We start from the raw sequence: 17,585 nt of genomic DNA on the forward strand, positions 1-17,585 counted from the left end.
CAAGCAAAGTCAAGAGTTGTGCAATTACCCAGCAAAGGTTCAAATTTTTGACAAAAACAGGGACCTCATTGAAAATCTAGGTATAAAATGAAGCCTCTTTTTAAAAGGGGGCATTTTGATACTTTGGTAATACCAACATTGAAAACCATGGTCTCTGATTTCCAACATTTACTTCCTCCTTAAAGTCCAGGATAGAAATATATTTTCCATGTCTTGATTTTCTGGTCATTTCAGCTGTAATTTAAACCAAGTTTTTAACCAGACTAGAGTGTTCCATAGTTTGCCTGTGCCTGAGTGAAGACAATGTTCTGTTCTTTCACCCAGGGGACATTCATTGGAAGTCTACTATGTGTCAGGTCCCCAGCTAGACTTTAGGAAAGGAATTGATGAGTGAAAAATACTAGGACTGCTGGCCAGATCTCACATTAGAGAAAACAATCTGTGAAGAGGGACTGGAGCCAATGTGTGCATCGGCCCCAGGCCCACCAGCAGAAGCCGCTGGTATTCAGCAGTGGTCTCCCTTTATCGGCAAAGGATACATCCCAAGGTTCCCAGTGAATGCCTAAGACATGCAATAGCACCCAATCCTAAATAAACTATCCATACATAACTATGATAAGGCTTAATTTGCAAACTAGGTAAAGTAAGAAGATCAACAATCACTATATAATAAAACAATTATAACAATATATTCTAATAAAAGTTAAGAATGGGACTCTCATTCTCAATGTATCTTATTGTACTGTATTCATCCTTCTACTTATTGATTACTGATCATTGAAGTTACAAAAAACAAAGCTGTGGATAAAGGAGGGCAACTGTACTCTTGTATCTTTCAGGTAAATTAGACTTTTAATTCTCCCTCTTTTAATTTTTGTCTTAGGTTGGTTTGGCTTAGATTCATGTCATTTGCAACCAAAAAAGAAAATAGACCAATGGATTAATAGATGAATACATCAATCACTTGCCACTTTGTATAGGAAGGGATCAGTTCCAACCAATCTGCTGGTGATTTAATCTATTGCTTTATTCTAGTTATCCTACGTAGGTAATGGCAACTTACCAACCCACCAATGGCATAAAAAAAGTGCCCCATCCCTCCCCACTTTGCTTCAGCCAGGCTTACACTTGTTCTGTTCTTTAAGTAGACCACCTTGGTCCCAAATCAAGAACTTCATTTTTTCCTCTGCTTGAAACACTCCCAGCTCTTCATCTTGCCGGTTCCTGCAGCCACTCAACTTCAATGTCATTACCTCAGAGAAGCCTCCTCTATACCCAAAGCCAAGGTAGCTGCTTGATCAATCTATCTCATGATCTTATGTTATCTTATCACCATTTGATGTTTTCTTGTTAACTTATTTTTTATTGCTTGTCTACTCCAATGACTAGAAGCTCCATGAGAACACAGATCTTTTATTTATTCCCAGTGCTCAGAATAAAGTCTGGCACATAGTAGGGGCTAAGTAGAAGTTTATGGAATGCATCAATGAACAACTACATGTGCAATTTTTATTTATGTAGATATGTGTTGCTGATGTAAGCACTTTATGTGAATGACTTAATCCTCAAAATATCCTCAAGTAAGGATTCCTGTTATCTAACGTGAGAAATTGAGGTTTAGAGAAGTCGAGCAACTTGCCCGATGTTACACACCTGGAAATGGTAGAGGTGTGATTTAAACAAAGGACTATTTGACTCCAAAGTTTGTGATCTCACTTTTTCAGTAACTCCCCCCCCCTTTTTTTTCAAATCTCAATATTCTAAAACTAAGAGATAAAAATCCTAGCCATTCTCTTGGGGACAATAAGGCCCAGAATGGGTCTAAGTGGACATCCCAATAAACGTGGCAGAGACTGGTCGTGCTTGGAATTCGCTTTGAAAGAAATTGAGAGGGGAGTAAAGGGTGCTTGGTAGGATAGCTTTAGCCTTCAGGAGAAATGCTTGTGACAAAAATACACAGGCAAAGATCATATGCAAGGGGTTGATGTGGGTGGGCCATTGGGGGATGTGTGAAGTACAGTCCTTCTTTGAATGGATACAGAATCTGAAAAGAAAATAATCTCAAGGTTTGGATTTACTGTAATTGAAATGTGAATATATTGTTGGTTGTTGGAGAGAATCACAAAGTCTGAATAAACTCTCTACAGAAGAAAAAATACAATATAACAAAATGACAACATATAATAGAAATTGAAAGACTTATTTGAAGTTCAATTGAGTAAAACATCCAGCTGTCAAAGACTCAATTTCTTATATATTTAAAGTGTAGTTAATCTTCATGTAGACTTTTACATTTAAGAATATAAACTGAGCCAAGGAAAGCTCTTTTATTTCCTTCTATGAGGACCTGAATTCATCTTTTTCATCATTATGCACTCAAGAATAAAAGCCAAAGTGATATTAAAATAAGAAAAGTGAAAACTTTTCATGTCTGAAAAGGATGTTATATATTCTTTTATATGTTAGAAGTAATACATGTATATGTGTCAGTTTCTGATGTTTAGGGATAGCCATATGGCAGACATGAAATCTTACTGCTTTATGTAGTAACTGAAAATAGTTCGTTATTTTCCATGTTTTTTCCTCCCTCAATTCAGAACATGGATCACCTTAAAATATTCATACTTTTAAACATTTTTACCAATGTTTTAATATTGCTCAAATTGAAGTTAAACTTACTGTTGTAAATTATTATAAAAATGCTTTATATAACTGGTATACCAGTTATATTTACTCCACATAGAGGTTATAACTAAGGAGTCAGGTAAATTATAAAATACTTATTGCTAAAAATGGTTTTATCTTGAAATAATTTTAGGCTTGCTAAAAGTTTTAAAAATGGTACAGAGAGTGCATTGTATTCTTACTTGAATGTTATCATTTTATATAAGGATAACATGATTGATTATCAAAAAGGGAAATTAATAATGTTATATAATTATGAACTATAGACCTATTCCAATTTTCCACTTATCTCTCCCTTTTATACTAGAATCCAATCCAGAATCACATTTTGCACTTGTTGTCAGGTCTCCTTGGTTTCTTCCAATCTGTTGTGACTATTCCTTTGTCTTGCTCTATGAGGAATCTTTCTAAAATGCCAAATAGATCAATCTATTCACCTGCTTAATATGTTGATGGCTCTTCATTACTTTCATAATAAAAGACAAACAGCCTTGCCTGCAAATGGCCAACATGTTAGGTTCTGTTTCATCTCCTAAACACTCTTCTAACCTTACTCCACTCCACTTTATGGCACACCATCCACATTCGGGGTATGCTCTGCTAGTGATGGGTTCTCTCTTGAGCCACACCCAGAAGCCCCTGTATGTAGCACTCCCTCTGCCAAAAGCCTGTTTCTAAATGTTTAGCAAACACTTATTTGATTGTACTCCATGCCAGGCTCCATTCTAGACACTGTAAATATAATATGAAGCACATCATAGTTCTTGTTAAGGATCTGTCTCTGCAAGGGAGGAGACAGACATACATAAAGACATGCTTACACCAAAGCACTCTCTTAGAGAATGCCTTTTGAGAAATGTGCCTGTAAGTGGAGGCTTGATGGATACAAAGGAGTTTGGCCTGGAAACAAGAGGAAACATCTGATGTGCACAAAGAAGCTTCTCAGCATTCTGAATGAAGACAGTGAAGTGATGGACAGGAAGAGGTGAAGAAGAGGGTGACTGTGTAGTCAGGGATGTCTGCTTCCTAGGGAGTTTGGGTTTTATTCTTCACATCAAGACCTAATGAGAATAATCCTTTTGCATCCTACTAGGAGGTTTTCTAGACCAACTGTGAACATTGTTTCCTTTAGAAAGCCTTCCAAAAATTCCCTTCCCTCTTTAGATATTCATAACCTGTGCTCTCTGGTACCTGAGGAAGACCCTCTGAAGTTGACTGTCAAGCTGGATTATATTTTAAACTCTGTCTTCCTCCGTATCCGCCCCTTTGAAGGAAAAAGGGCTATTCTTCCTCTCCTGTATCCTAGCATCTAGTGCAATATGGAGCTCTTGAGGTTCAGATACCAGTACCAGAGCACCTTTAAGGAGGCCAGACAGAGTGTAGGAAACTAATATGTGCTGCTCCTCAGAATTTCCTTCCAAGTCAATGGTACACAGAAGTGCTTAGCATATGGTCTGTGCCAAGCTGAGCACTGGAATTAGCTGGATACAATGGACTTCTGGAACAGGTTTTTGAATCTGAAAAGAGGATGTGATGACTTCCTAAAATTAGTTACTTTAACTATAAATAACTGTTGATTGGGTTCTGCTAATGTATTTTATACTACAATGTATTTTACAATGTGCTCCAGAACTGTTAAACTTATTCCTTTTCCTTTTTTTCGTCTTCTTCCCTTTCTTCCTCTTTCCCACTTTTCCTAGCAATTCTTAGACAAGGGCTTTTTTATGAAGGAAGTGATGGGAAGAGAGCTTCTCCTTAAGGCATGCAATGCCTGGGCTGGACTCATGGCCAAGTTCCCTGTCTGGATTCTGGGGTGACCAATAGCATTGGTATAGGTGGTGGGTGGGCAATCTGTGCTGAGTCTTTGGTGTCTCAGGAGGCTCAGTTTCTGGAAGGGCAGGACCTGGGGTGGAGCAATGAGAGAGTGAAATCTCTTTTAGAACAGTCTGTCCTCATTGCCCTTCTTTCTCTACCAGGGTGAAGGGCAGGAGGGAAAGGAGGGAATTATTTCCCATTGTCTTTCATCTTAGACCCTTGGCTTTGAAGGCAAAGTATAACTCTTCCTATTTTCTTGGAGCAAAGGTGTTAAATGCAGTTGGCTTTGCAGCTTCTGGCAAGTTAAAAACAATGCCTATCCACATGACTTGTTGATTTACACCAAATTCTAATGTTTTTAAAAATCCTCCCTGCAATCCCTGTTGCTGGCTCAAGTGAACACCCTTGTAGGGTTCCCATGTTGTGGGCCCTAGTGACCATCCTTGTGGGGTTCCCAAGAGAGCGTCAGGCTTATTTTCCAGTATCTGGTTTGTATGTACTGCTTTTGTGTTGGGCTCTCCCCAGCACATTGCCTTGTAGTCCTTGAGGGAGGAAGCCAGAAGCCTCCAGCTTCCTTTGGAACTTCCCAGTTCCTCTACCCACAGCCTCTGCACATCTGTTCACTCACCCCAATCACTGTTTTCAAGTGCTGTATGCAGGATTGAATATCTCATCTTCAAATGAAAATAGGCACCTTGCTTTGTGTCCATTCCACCAGCACCTTTGGGTGCAGATGCAGAGGTGAGCAGCTTTCAGGGTGAGAGGACCAACGATGGCTTCTCTCCTAATTATCTCTCTCGACAAAAATCAACAGTCTCACAAAATGAACAGCTCCCAAGCACATCTCCTTTGCCCCTCTCAGAAAAATCAGTACAGATTGGTTAGGTGCTCAAGTCCTCAGTGCCCTTCCCCTAAGTTCAGTGACCCTGCAGTTCACCTTGCCTTTTCAACTTCCCTTTCTTGATCTGTAAAGTGGGAACAGAAACTGAAATCTACTTCATGGGGGTGTTGTAAGGATTACATGAGATACATATGCAAAAATGTTCATCACTAAAGACGTAGTAGCTATTCTTAATAATCAAGACAAACAGTTTGCTTCTCTCCTTGGAAGACCTGAGCTTGGCTAGCCAGACTCAATGTGTCCTTAGCCTTTAAGGCCCCTATAAGTTCTATTACTTTGGGGCCCAGGTTCGGCTCGAGGGCCCTGATGTAATTGTACTTGCCCAGTAAGACTGACCACCCGCTGCTCCTGCAACAGCACAGGTGCGACCTTGACCACACTAAAGGCGTGGACGCAGGCGTGGCGAGCACACGTAAGAGAAGGCCAAGTGCGCCCCAAGGACTGGGAGCAGGCCTTGACCCCAGGTTTGTCTGTATGACACCGATGGGGGTGCTCTGAGCGGTTCGGAAGAAAGCCGCGGGGCAGCAGGGTCTAAGGGTGCAGACCTGCGCTCCGGGCCCCGCCCCGCCCTCAGGAACCCCGCCCCGCCCCCGACACCCCGGGTTGGCTGGAGCGGCGGGCCACGCGCGGCGATTCGCCACACGTCGCGTCATTAGAACCGCTGCGGGTTAAGGCTCTTGCTGGCTGGTCAGGGAGGCTGCGGCGGGGGAGGCGGGGGTGGCCGGGCGCGACGCTGCCGGGCCGCCCCGCCCTGGGAGGCGCCCAGGCCCTCATCAAGTGACCAGTATCCCTTCCAGGAGAACACGGTCCTTCTGAGGGAAGCGAGCTCCAGCCTGTATCCCCGGCGCCAAACCGCCGTCATCTCCTTCCTGTGTCGGGTGATCTTTCTCCTCACCCACCCGGAAAAACATAGTCCGCCCCTCACGTCCTTGTGGAATAGTGATCGTTCCTAAATAGTGTGACTCTTTTGCCCGCACCTCCGTATTCCCCATTCTATGTACTCTGGACGCACCAAGAGGAGAAATTACCACAGAAATATTAAGGGAGAAACAAGAGGGAGCCGAGGGGCAGTAAGGAAAAGGCCAGGCTGGCGGAGGGACACCGAGCTGGAAGGCGGAGTGCGCACGCGCGCAGCAAGGAACAAGTTCCGGTCTGGCCGAGGCCTGTCTCCTAAAAATAGCCCCGGTGTGGGGATCCGTGCGCCGATGTCCCGGCGAGTCCCGGGCTGAAGGAGGCGGCTCTGGGCGGCGCGGAGTGCTGTGGCGGGCCGGGGCTGCGGCGTGTGCACGCTCGCCAGCTGTGCCGGGGATACGGTGAGGGCCGCGGACTGCGGAGCCGGCAGTGCTGGAGGGGGCGGTGTCTTGGTGAGGGGGCCAGGTAGGGCTGGGGTGAGGGTTCTGGGGCGTGGGGCAGCGCGGACGAGGAGGGGCGCCCGCAGGGCTCCGGGGACCCCCAGACGAGCCTCTGTGTTACTGGGAGGGGATCCGGGTTGCGGGTGCGCGGCGGCTGAGCAGGTAAGGTACTGAGGGGAGGCGAGTGGTGTTTGGGTTGGGGTCCTTGAGGAGGGGCTTGGCGCCCGGGGGCGAGGTGGGGGCGGGGTGTCCCGAGGGCGGGCCCGGGGGGGGGGGTCTGAAGGAGCGCTGCGGGGCGGGCGCGGGGAGGCTCGGCCGCGCGGGTTCGACGCTTGCAGCCTCCCGGAGCGCGCACTGCCTCTGGGTCCGGGGAGCTGTGGTGGACGTAGCCTTCTTTGAAAGTTGAAGGAGTTCCTTGGGAGCCTCGGAGCCTCTCGGTTTCTTTCTCTTATTCTTGGAGGCCGAGGATTTCTTCGAAGGGATTGACCCCCTTCGTGCGGGGCGCGTCCTACCCTCTTGTTGGACTTGGAAGAAGTTCCCCCGCTTCTGCTTTGGGAGGACATTGGTCTAACAGGGAGAAACATTTAGGTCTGAACTGTGCGTGCGTGCGTGTGTGTGCCAGTGTCGGGGTCCTTATTTGGGGCGGGCCTGGGTTGAGGGCACCTGCGGGTGCGGAATTCGACAGCTTAGGGAGTCGCGTCCCGGGAACCGAGGGGGCATTCAGATATGTCCCAGCACAGGATCATGGTGTGTGGTAGAAACTTTGCCTTTTGATTCGGTATCATCTGTCTTTGAACATTGAGGGTTAAAAATAGAGGATAGTTCAAATAAGTTTGGGGAAGGTGAGCATTTCTGAATTAGGAAAAAATGCTTTTCCCCACCCAATAAATATAACTATGAAATTGTTGCTCAGACCTGAAATAGATTTCGGAGCTGTGAAAGGAGCCTCCTGTCATGATCTAGTGGGAAACTGTGTGTAGATTGAGTACATCATAGTGTGAACCTGTATTTTAGGGAGATTGGGATTCAGTTACTGCTTTTAGAAAGACCTGCTGTGATGTGTTAACAATGGCATACGTATTTTAAAGCAAATGTTGTCTAACATTTTCCAAGTTTTTAGCACAGCATGTTTCCCTTGTGTCTTGTATCATCTGTTAGTATATAAAGCAGAGGTTCTCTAAAGCTGTAATTAGGTATATATTACACAAGAGTACTTTCCCTTTAAGAATCCAGCTGTGTTGTTTTGACAACTGCTAAGTACTCTAGTTTAAAAATCTTTGTTACCTTGGCAGTACTGAACAGTCAGTCTGTGGAAAAGGTAAACAAAATAGTTTTTTTTAAAACATACAAAAATGACAGTTAGAAAAATAATGTGAACTTAGGAAGTGAGGATAAAAATAACTATTGTACTATTATGGCTTTTGTATGTATGGTTTTTTGTTTTGTTGTCTATCTTCATTCATTACTTCTGTAAACGGCAATTTTTAGAGAGTCAGGTGTTTTACTAATGCTTTATAGAATTTATAGTTTCTATTAAATATTATGTTTATACAAATGTCATGTTTATAAACATGTCTGTATGTCACATGAGACAGATGAATATTTGTTGTATATATATGGTAGTGCATTCATAGACACTGGAACTCCTTTATTTTAATTTTATTAAACATAGTTGCAAAGTGGGGATAATAATGTTATAATATTGAAAGTCTTCTGAAAAGGTACAACTAGCAATTTGGAGGTAGATTCTTAATTCTAAGAGTGCTTCCAAGTGATATTTATTTATTTACTAAAGTAGTCAATGCTTATGAAGTAATAGTGAACCTCTCTGAACACAATTATTTTGCTTACCTATTTAATTTAATTCACACTATAGTTATATATAAAATTATTGCCCTTTTCATGTTAGGAAAAAGGTGTTAAAGTTAAACTTAACTTGTCCTGTTTTTTAAAATTACATTATTTGGGGGGGGGTGTTTAGAGGAAAGGAAATAGCTTATTGAGTCTCAAAGATAATAATTGTAATGTCACCATGTTAAATTAGTTCCAGAATAGTTTTCATCTGTGTAAAGGGTTTTTTGTTTGTGTTTTTACCCCCAGTAGGGGAATTAAACTTAGGGGCACTTAACCACTGAGCCACATCCCTAGCCCTTTTTTAATTTTTTGAGACAGGGTCTTGCCAAGTTGTTTAGGGCCTTGCTAACTGTGTAGAATATTTTATGTGTCCATGTGGCTATGTGTGACAAAAATTATTTGGGGGCATGGGTTAGTGTAAATGGAAATGTCCTTTAAAAATTTGAGTTGTCTCAAATGGCAGTGCTATATTTTTCAGAACAATTTCATTATAGCTTTGTATTTTCCATTTATAGTGCAGTGCAGTTTATTGATATTCAGTTAATAGTAGTGTCATTAATTATGACTACCAAAGAGAAATATTTAACTAATATTCTGAGGGTGGTTAAGTAATTATAAAAATGTTTATTAGAACATAATTTTGAAGTTTGATGTAGTCTAGTCAAATCTTCTCACTAGATTTTATGTTTTGATTTAGGAAGAGGGAACCTATGTTTTTGATTTAGGAAATTTGTTAGTGGAAAGTAACATGCTTGTCAATTTTGGAAAGCCATTTTTTTCTCCTCCCTTTACTGCTTTTAGTTTGGCAAGAGGATTTAATGTATACAGTGATGATGGCCATGGATCCTGGAGGCATTTCAATTTCAAATAGTCTGTCTTATATTCAGATCATATATCCCTTTTATTGGTTTGAAAGATGTATTCATGGAACATGTGGATGTTTCAAAGTCTAGTGTAAGTTTTATCAGTGAAGGGGCAAGGAGAATACTGCTTTGTGGTTTGAAAATAATCACCATTACTTTTTTCCTAGATTAAAAAGAAAATCTGAATGGTCTTGGTAAATTGAGAATTGAGTGCCTTCTCTTTTGCATTGTTGAAATAATAAGAGAAGTTTAAATATGGAAATCGAATCAGTTTTTCAGTTAGATAACCTCATGTTAGAGGTTCTTTAATATGTCATGCTGATTTGCAAGCCTTCATAATGGAAGACTATTCGATTTTTGTAGTCAGATCTTGAATCAGATACTAGCTTCACTACTGACAGAGTTATGAAATACCTCTGTAAAATGGGAAGACAATATACTATTTGCTTTAGAATTTAAATGAGATAATGAGTGTAAAAGTTTCTAGTTCCTAGCTCTGCCTAAGGCTTACTATACAAAAATGCATATTGCCTTATCTCCCTCCATCCTTCTTTGCTTTCATCTCTTCCTTCCTATGAAGATTACGTATGGTCCCTGCATTCTTTGTCAAGTGTCCAGTATAGATGTTTAGTGTTTTGGACAAAAGCGTTTTATATATTAATACAGGAGAATGCTTATATATTTCTTTTGGATAAAATATCTCAATGTGTTAAATTTCTTGTTAGATAATACATAAAATGTTTAGATTTTGGATCTACAATAACAGTTTGTTTCTAATTTCCATAAGCTCCCCCCATTTTTTTTTTTTAGTTAGAGTTAAGGGGCTAGACGAAGCACTGGGTTCGAGCCTTAGCACCTCATTAAAATAAACAAACAAAATAAAGGCACACTGCCCATCTATACCCCCCTGCCCAACAAAACATGACTTGCAATATTGTTTGCCAGTCTGTGGCATGTCTTAAAAAAAATTAAAAAATTAAAAAAATTAGAGTTAAATATAAATAGTTGGCCTACTCTTTAGTAAATTATGTCTCTTAGAAGTTTTCTCTGAGAGCTGTCTTCAGATGTGGTATTTAAAGTTTGAAATTAGAAAAATGTTTTGATTAAGTATATTTAAAAATAATTTATTTTGTAGGTGATTTAGAATTTTTTTTATACTTCATTTCATCTGGTCTGTGAAACTAAATTGTTTGATTTATGTATAACTTCATCTGTGTATCCTTTAATAAATGGAACCTTTGTCCAGTTTTTTATAATTAAGACTATTCACACATTTTTTAATTAGTACTGTGCATAGTATAGGATATATGTTGGCTAGAGATGTTTTATTATAAATTTTGATGATTACTAATTTAATTGATATTTACTGAATTTAATATTATTTAATATTGTCTTAGTTGTTACTGAAGATGAAATCATAAGCACAGGCTAAAAAAGTTAGCCTGGATGTGAGGTAGACTACCCTATTTGGACATTGATATATGATGATGGGTAATTTACTTCATCACTTTAATAACTGATGATGCAGAAAGCCAGAGGAATTGTTACTTTGGGTGAGAAACACTAATTAATCAGACTTCTAATAAGACACCTTTCTATGGTTGTCTTGAGTTAATATTTTATTTTCTTACAAAAATAAAACTAGGAATTTTAAAAAATGCATTATGAACAAAGGTACACACATGTTTTTAATAGTGGGTGGTGAATTTATTGTGCATGAGCTAGACCTTTTTACCTGGTCATTTTTGTTAACAGCAGCATGCAGGTTGACTTGGATTCATTTGAGGTATGATTTGTTTTCCTTGAAACAAAGAGCTGCTTCTTTTTTTGACCTGGTAGGATAACTTGTAACTTTGGGGCCTTATTAAAACAAGGTGCTCTTGCATTGAGTAATACTGTGTTTGCCTCTCTCACCTTTTACCATCACCCACCAGCAGTCCATCTATATAAGAGATTGAAATTGTTATTTCTAAAATTGATGTCTACATGTCATTTCTTCTTAAAACAAAACAACACAAAACAAAAAAAACCTTTGAAGGCATGAGAGATCAACAGGCCCTAATGGAAGGGATAAAAGATTGGTCTTTAAAAATCAAACTGTTAAGTGAAAATAATCACTCTATTTATTCTCAGTTTTTTTGTCAGGTTCTTTGAGAATCAGTGTATAAAACAGTGATAACATTACCTAGTTCATAGAGTTCTTGAGAGGATTAAATGAGATGTATATTGCAAAGCACAGTGACCGTATAGCATGCAGTGATTTCCCTGCTATTATAACTGTCACCATTACAGCCTTTGTAAATATTAGTCCATAGCTCATGTCATAATGTGAATCCAACCTGTCTTTCCATGTATTTTCATGCTGATGCCTTCAACTTTTATTTCCCTAGTCCTGAATTCTCTTGAGCTTAATATCCACTTGTATATATAGTTGGAATCTTAAACATATTAATCACATGGCTAAGATAGAGCTAATTTTTCCTCTCCTGCAGCCTTCCCATGCCAAACCCTTCTGCCTCTGCTGGCCTTCCCTATCTCAGTAAATGACAATATTCAAAACTAAAAACTCATGTTATTACTTATTCTTTCCTTTTTTCTCAAACTCAATCCCTCCTCAAGTCCTGTTGTATCTTCCCAATTTATCCTGCTGCTCTTGGTCTTTACTGCCACTTCTTTGTTTTAAGCTATCATTATCTCTTGGGTGAATTACTGCAATAGCCTCCTAAGTGGGCTTCTTGGTTCTTATTTCACCCAAATTCTTTCTCACACAGCAGCTCTAGGGATTATTTTAAGAGCTTAAATTAGGTATTATTTCTCTCCTTAAAATCTTTCAGTGACTTGATATTCCTCTAAAAATAAAGCCTATACCCCTTTTTGTGGCTTAAGGCCTGAAAGATTTTTCTTCTTGTCATTCTTCCTGTCATTCATTGAATACCAACCACAAGGGCCTTTCTGTGCTCCTTCAGTTCTCTATGTCCTTTCCTCTTGTAGGACCTTTTGCACTTTTTTTGTAATACCTGCTTGGGACAGCTTTCATATGATTGGTTCGGTTAAACACATTGGATCTTGGCCCAAACTTGACTTCCTAGAAGCCTACTGTGACCCCATCCAGTCTGTTGTTATACTCCATTAGTTTACTTTCTTACACATATTATTTCTTATATACTTTGTTTTTAAACTTACATAATTTGTACTTAACTGGTTTGTTTAGTTATTGCTTATTTATGATTTTTCTCATTATGTGAATGTAAACTCCATGAAGGCAGAAGCCTTGTCTGTCTTGTTCACAGCTGTATCCCTAGGCATTAACAGCACACTGTGGAAGACAGTAAATATTTGAATCTTTGCTCATGATTTTTCCCCTCCAGTGATTGGAATGTTTCCTTGCTCATATACTTACTGAACTACTTAACTTTTGTTAAGTCTTAGCTCAAATGGCATCCCATATGAGATTCTAGTTTTATCCTCTTCAAAGTTTTTCCTCTCTTGGGTGTTTCAAGAGCCCTAGATGTGTACATTATTTGGAGAATAAATCCCATTTTAGAGTATTTAGGGTATTAGAATTGATGTTGCTAGGTTAAGCTCCTATGTCAGGAACCAGCTTGCTGTTCTGATACACTAAGTACACACCAGCCAGTCATAGTGCATGACACTAAGTGAATTCTCAGTAAATGTTAAAGTAAGTGAAAGTTATCAAATCAGTTGAAATAACTAGCCATTGATTAGTTTTCCCAGATCAGACTTTAAAAATCATATTTTTCTTGATTATAAGTCTTGCCTTCTACATTGTATATGAATTTTAATACCTTACCATCAGCATTATAAAGAAAGAAATGTGAGAGGATTGAGGATTTGAGGATCAATGGCAGTTCCTGAGATTTCATTTTGCATTTTTTCTAGGCAGTGAGTAGCCATCCTGTCTGAGAGTATATTTCCACTTTGAAATATATATTCCTATTGTACCTCACTGACCAAAACTCCCCACCCCCAGTCTTTATTTCCTCCTTATATTTATCCACCCAACTTATTATTAGTTATTTCAGAAAGATTACAAGTCAGGGGAAACTTGGTATGACTTAACACAGTGTGCACAAAATATGCTACTTATTCAGCTGTATTGCTAATGATGGTTTATTGAAGAGCTTCTGTGGCCGCATTAGGAACCTAACTATCATTTGTAATAGTAGAAAATCATTCTACATTCAAATAGTTAATTTACAAATGGGCTTTTGGAGCATATCTCATTTGCGAGTTTGGGATTACTTTAGCAAAATATTCTGACACTGAAAACCTTTCTGTTTGCTGTTAAACCTAATTTGATGACATGGATTGTGATGGGAAGGGGAGAGAAGCTAGGAATTAAGATTGGCTTGTGTATTCTTTTCCTTTCAGAAATGGCTTAATTTTCCCATAGTAAAGTTTTAATATTGACACTTTTTTTTTTAAGAAATTGAAATTTGGGGAAAATTACAGGAGTAGTATAATGAACTCCTGTATACTTGTTACCTAGACTCACTAACATTTGTTTTATTATTTTTTATATTTCAGAGTGACCTCAGAGTCTCGAGACAGATAATTTTATTTTATTTACTGTTTGGAGCTCCTTGATTACATCTTCTGGAGTATTCTAAAGATGTACATTTATTCAGTAAAAGTCAGATGCACATCATCTAAGGAGCAACATTACAGATGGCTGGAAATGCTGCATTAATGTACTGTGTATGTTGCTAACAAGGCAACGACATATTAAACATATAGGATCATTGGTGTATCATATTAAAATGTGGTATAAGGAATCTACTATTTAGATCTCCTTTTTTCCCCTCCCTTTTTTCTTTTTCCTGTTGTAATTATCTTTATTATATTTTAGTTTCTTATTTTCTTTATTGTCATAATGGTATCTCATAAGAACAATGCCATATTCTTATATATTCCCAGTGTGTGTATTCAAGAAACTCAATATTATTATTTTGTACAGTTTATATTGAAATTTATCCAGTTGTGCCAATAATAGTCTTTAGTATTTTTTTCCATTCTAATAGTATATGTTGCATTTTCATTGATGTAGTTCTTATATTCTTTAAATCTGAAACAGTTCTTCCAAACTTTTTTGGTTTTTTCCTGACATTAATAGTTTTGAAGAGTACAGGCCTTTTGTTTTGTAGAATGTCAGTTTGGATTTGTTCCTTTGCTTATTTATAATTACATTCAGGTTATGCCTTTTTGGCAGGAATCCCATGTAAATGATGATATATCTTTAGTTCATCACATCACCAGGCAGTATGATGTCACTTTAACCATGTTGGTAGTATTTATTTGGATCACTCAAAGTTTTCCTTTCAGTTTTCTCCCTTATAATGGGTGTTATCATCTTGTTTGTTGTTATTGAATAATCTTTGGGAGACACTTTGAGACTGTGTAAATATTTATCCACCCTAAAATATTCACATAATGGGTTTAGCCTTCAATGGTGATTCTTACTTGAATCAGTTACTATTACAGTGGTTGCAGAATGGTGTTTTTCTGTCATTTCTTCTGTGTTATTTAGTTGGCATTCTCTTCTAATGTAAAGACTTCTCATTTGCTTATTTTGTTACCAATATGAATTCATAGATTCTTTTTTTTTTAATAAGTAGGTTTTTCTCTACTACCTATCTATCAGTATTTTGATGTTCCACATTAAGGTATGCTGTTGATACTGGAATTTCCTGGAATTGCATTGTTTCAAGGTCCTTTCAGTCTCTCACTTTAAGAAATTTTATGTTGATTCCTCAAATGGTAAGTTTTAATTTCTCTTTAAGCTCCCAAAACTTGTTAGGAGAAAGTGTTTTCCTTTGAAAGTGTTAATAAACTTAATTAACTACTTTTACTTGATTCTGCACTCGTTGTGTCTTGTTTTCCAAAACATTTTAAGTTTCTAAGGAGTAGGAATCTTATTTTATAGTTCTTTACATACTTAGTTCCCTAGTGCCTTGAATATGGTTGATAGTCACATCTTATTTATAATGTATAATAATAATAATGACTTAATGTTATCTTTATTGCTCTTATACCATAGTTAAGTATTGTTATGTTTGTTACAACATTTCAACTAATTTTGTGGAAACTTTTATGTTTAAATTGGCAGTTCCTGTACTCCATTTTTAGATGAAATAAAAAAGTTTTGCAGCTTTAAAATTTAAATAGCCTCATTCTTGAGATTAAAGTATGCAATTAAAGAACATCAAAATGTCTAATCTTGGCATTGCTGTTTTATAGTGTTTTGTTCTTTTGCAAATAATAAGCTTCCTGGGCATCACTTTAATTATAAAATGAGGTAATATCTAGATCCTTTTAAACTCTTTGTTACATTTGCTATACCTAATTTTCATTAAGTTTTTTAAATGGAAGTAAAGTGTTACAGTGTATAATAGAAAGAATATTTGTTTCTCAACTAGAAATCACTGGATTTGAATTGTTTGTAACCATTGTGTTAATTTGGTTATTTTGTTTTGGTCTTTATTACCTTATTAATTGGGTCCATTGGGCTGGGAAGTACACGTGAGCAAGGCTTGGCTTTCAATCAGATTGAGAGTATTGGACATATATATTTGTAATCCATTTTCATTTGGTTACTTGATTTTTATGTGTGCTTAACGTACAGAGTGCCATAAGGAGAACACAGAGGGGGCAATTAACCCAGTTTCAAAGAGCCTGGGAAAATTGATCCCAGAGGATATGATACCAAAATGGAAGCCTGCAGGGTGGATAGGACTTAACCTGGTAAAGAGAGAGAAGAGAGTTTACCAGACCTGTGTAAAGGTCAAGAACTTAGGTTGCTTTGGAGAAACTCAGAGAATACAGTTTGACTGAATCAGGATGTGTAAGAGATGACAAACACCCCAAAGTAGTGAAAGATGAGGCTGAAGTGGTAAATGGGGGCTAAATTATGAAGAACGCTTCAGCTGTGTTAAGGAATTTGCACTTTATCCTAGGGAAAATTGAAGCATCTTTAGCCTGGGAGAAAATTAGTTGAAAAGATAATGTTAGCTGGATTGAGGTTGTAGCTCAGTAGTAGAGTGCTTACCTATTGTGTGTGAGACCCTGGATTCAGTCCTCAGCACCACAAAAAGGGAAAAAAAAAATGCTGTTGGCATTGTGGAGAGAATTATTTGGAGAGAGTTTAGATTAGTTATCAGGGAGAATGATTAGGAGAGTGTTAAATTGTTTGAAAAGGGTTAATTAGGAGCTTTGAACTATGGTATTAAGAGGAGGACTGAAGAGATAGATGGATTTGAGAGAAAGATAGGAAATAGAGCTAAAGAACTTAATGATGGAGGACATGTTGAAGGTGAAAGAGAAAGAGGAGTAATGGTTAGAGGATCATGGCTTATGCATTTGGGGAATCAACAGGTTGTTTACTGAAATAAGAAGTATGGAAGGAAAATCAGATTTGAGAGATGACAGAAAGTTTACCTGGGAGAAAAGAGTGCCCTGGAATGATGGAGTTAGAGTAGGATGTACGAATTTACTAGTAAAAGTGCAACAGATCCTGATAATGAGATGGTTTAGGGATTTGGCTATGGAAATGACATTTGAAGAAAGATGGAAGTGAAGGTATGAGGTGGTCAGGGAACTGAGAGGACTTAATCTTAAGGACTTGTCTGTGGTAAGGCAGGGGACCCTGTTTTAGATGACCTCAAGGTATTCAGTGTTTGGCCTTAGAAAATAGAAATTAAAAATTTCAAATATTTTATTCTCAATTAGATAGTCTTAAGCTAAAATGTTAATTTTTAAAGAAGAGAAAAAATCTGAATTTAAGTTTTTCTTTTTCCCTAAGAGGAGACTGTTGCCCCCAGTATTAAAAATGTTCTTCAGTTGTGGCTAAAAATGATGAAATATATCAGGCATACAAAATGATAAGAGTGAATAATGTTCTTGAAAACTATCAGGAAGAATGCAGTGGGAATCTTAGTCTCACTGTCCCTTTTCCTTCTTCAAAGTTAATCATTTTAAGTTAGGATTTACCCTTTCTCATTCATTTATTTTTAAATAACATATTACTGAACAGTGTAGTGCTTCACTTATTTTGAAACTATGAAATGGTACTGAACTCTGTAGTATCTTCTGTAATTT

At 38.3% G+C, this 17,585-nt stretch overlaps 1 protein-coding gene across 7 annotated transcripts in view; it reads left to right on the forward strand.

Annotated features, from left to right (window-relative positions):
• Positions 1-6,209: 6,209 nt before the first annotated feature.
• Mef2a (myocyte enhancer factor 2A) overlaps positions 6,210-17,585 on the forward strand; it is a 151,659-nt gene continuing 140,283 nt past the window's right edge. For 2 of the 7 annotated variants that reach the window (XM_026394708.2, XM_026394707.2), the window contains exon 1: positions 6,212-6,714. The gene's annotated coding sequence lies outside the window, so the exon portion shown is untranslated. Of the gene's footprint in view, positions 6,779-17,585 lie in introns of all 7 variants that reach the window. The other 5 variants (XM_026394705.2, XM_026394702.2, XM_077800280.1 and 2 more) reach the window with 4 other exon arrangements.

Source organism: Urocitellus parryii, chromosome 6, assembly GCF_045843805.1.
Source record: "Urocitellus parryii isolate mUroPar1 chromosome 6, mUroPar1.hap1, whole genome shotgun sequence".
NCBI classification, from domain to species: Eukaryota; Metazoa; Chordata; class Mammalia; order Rodentia; family Sciuridae; genus Urocitellus; species Urocitellus parryii.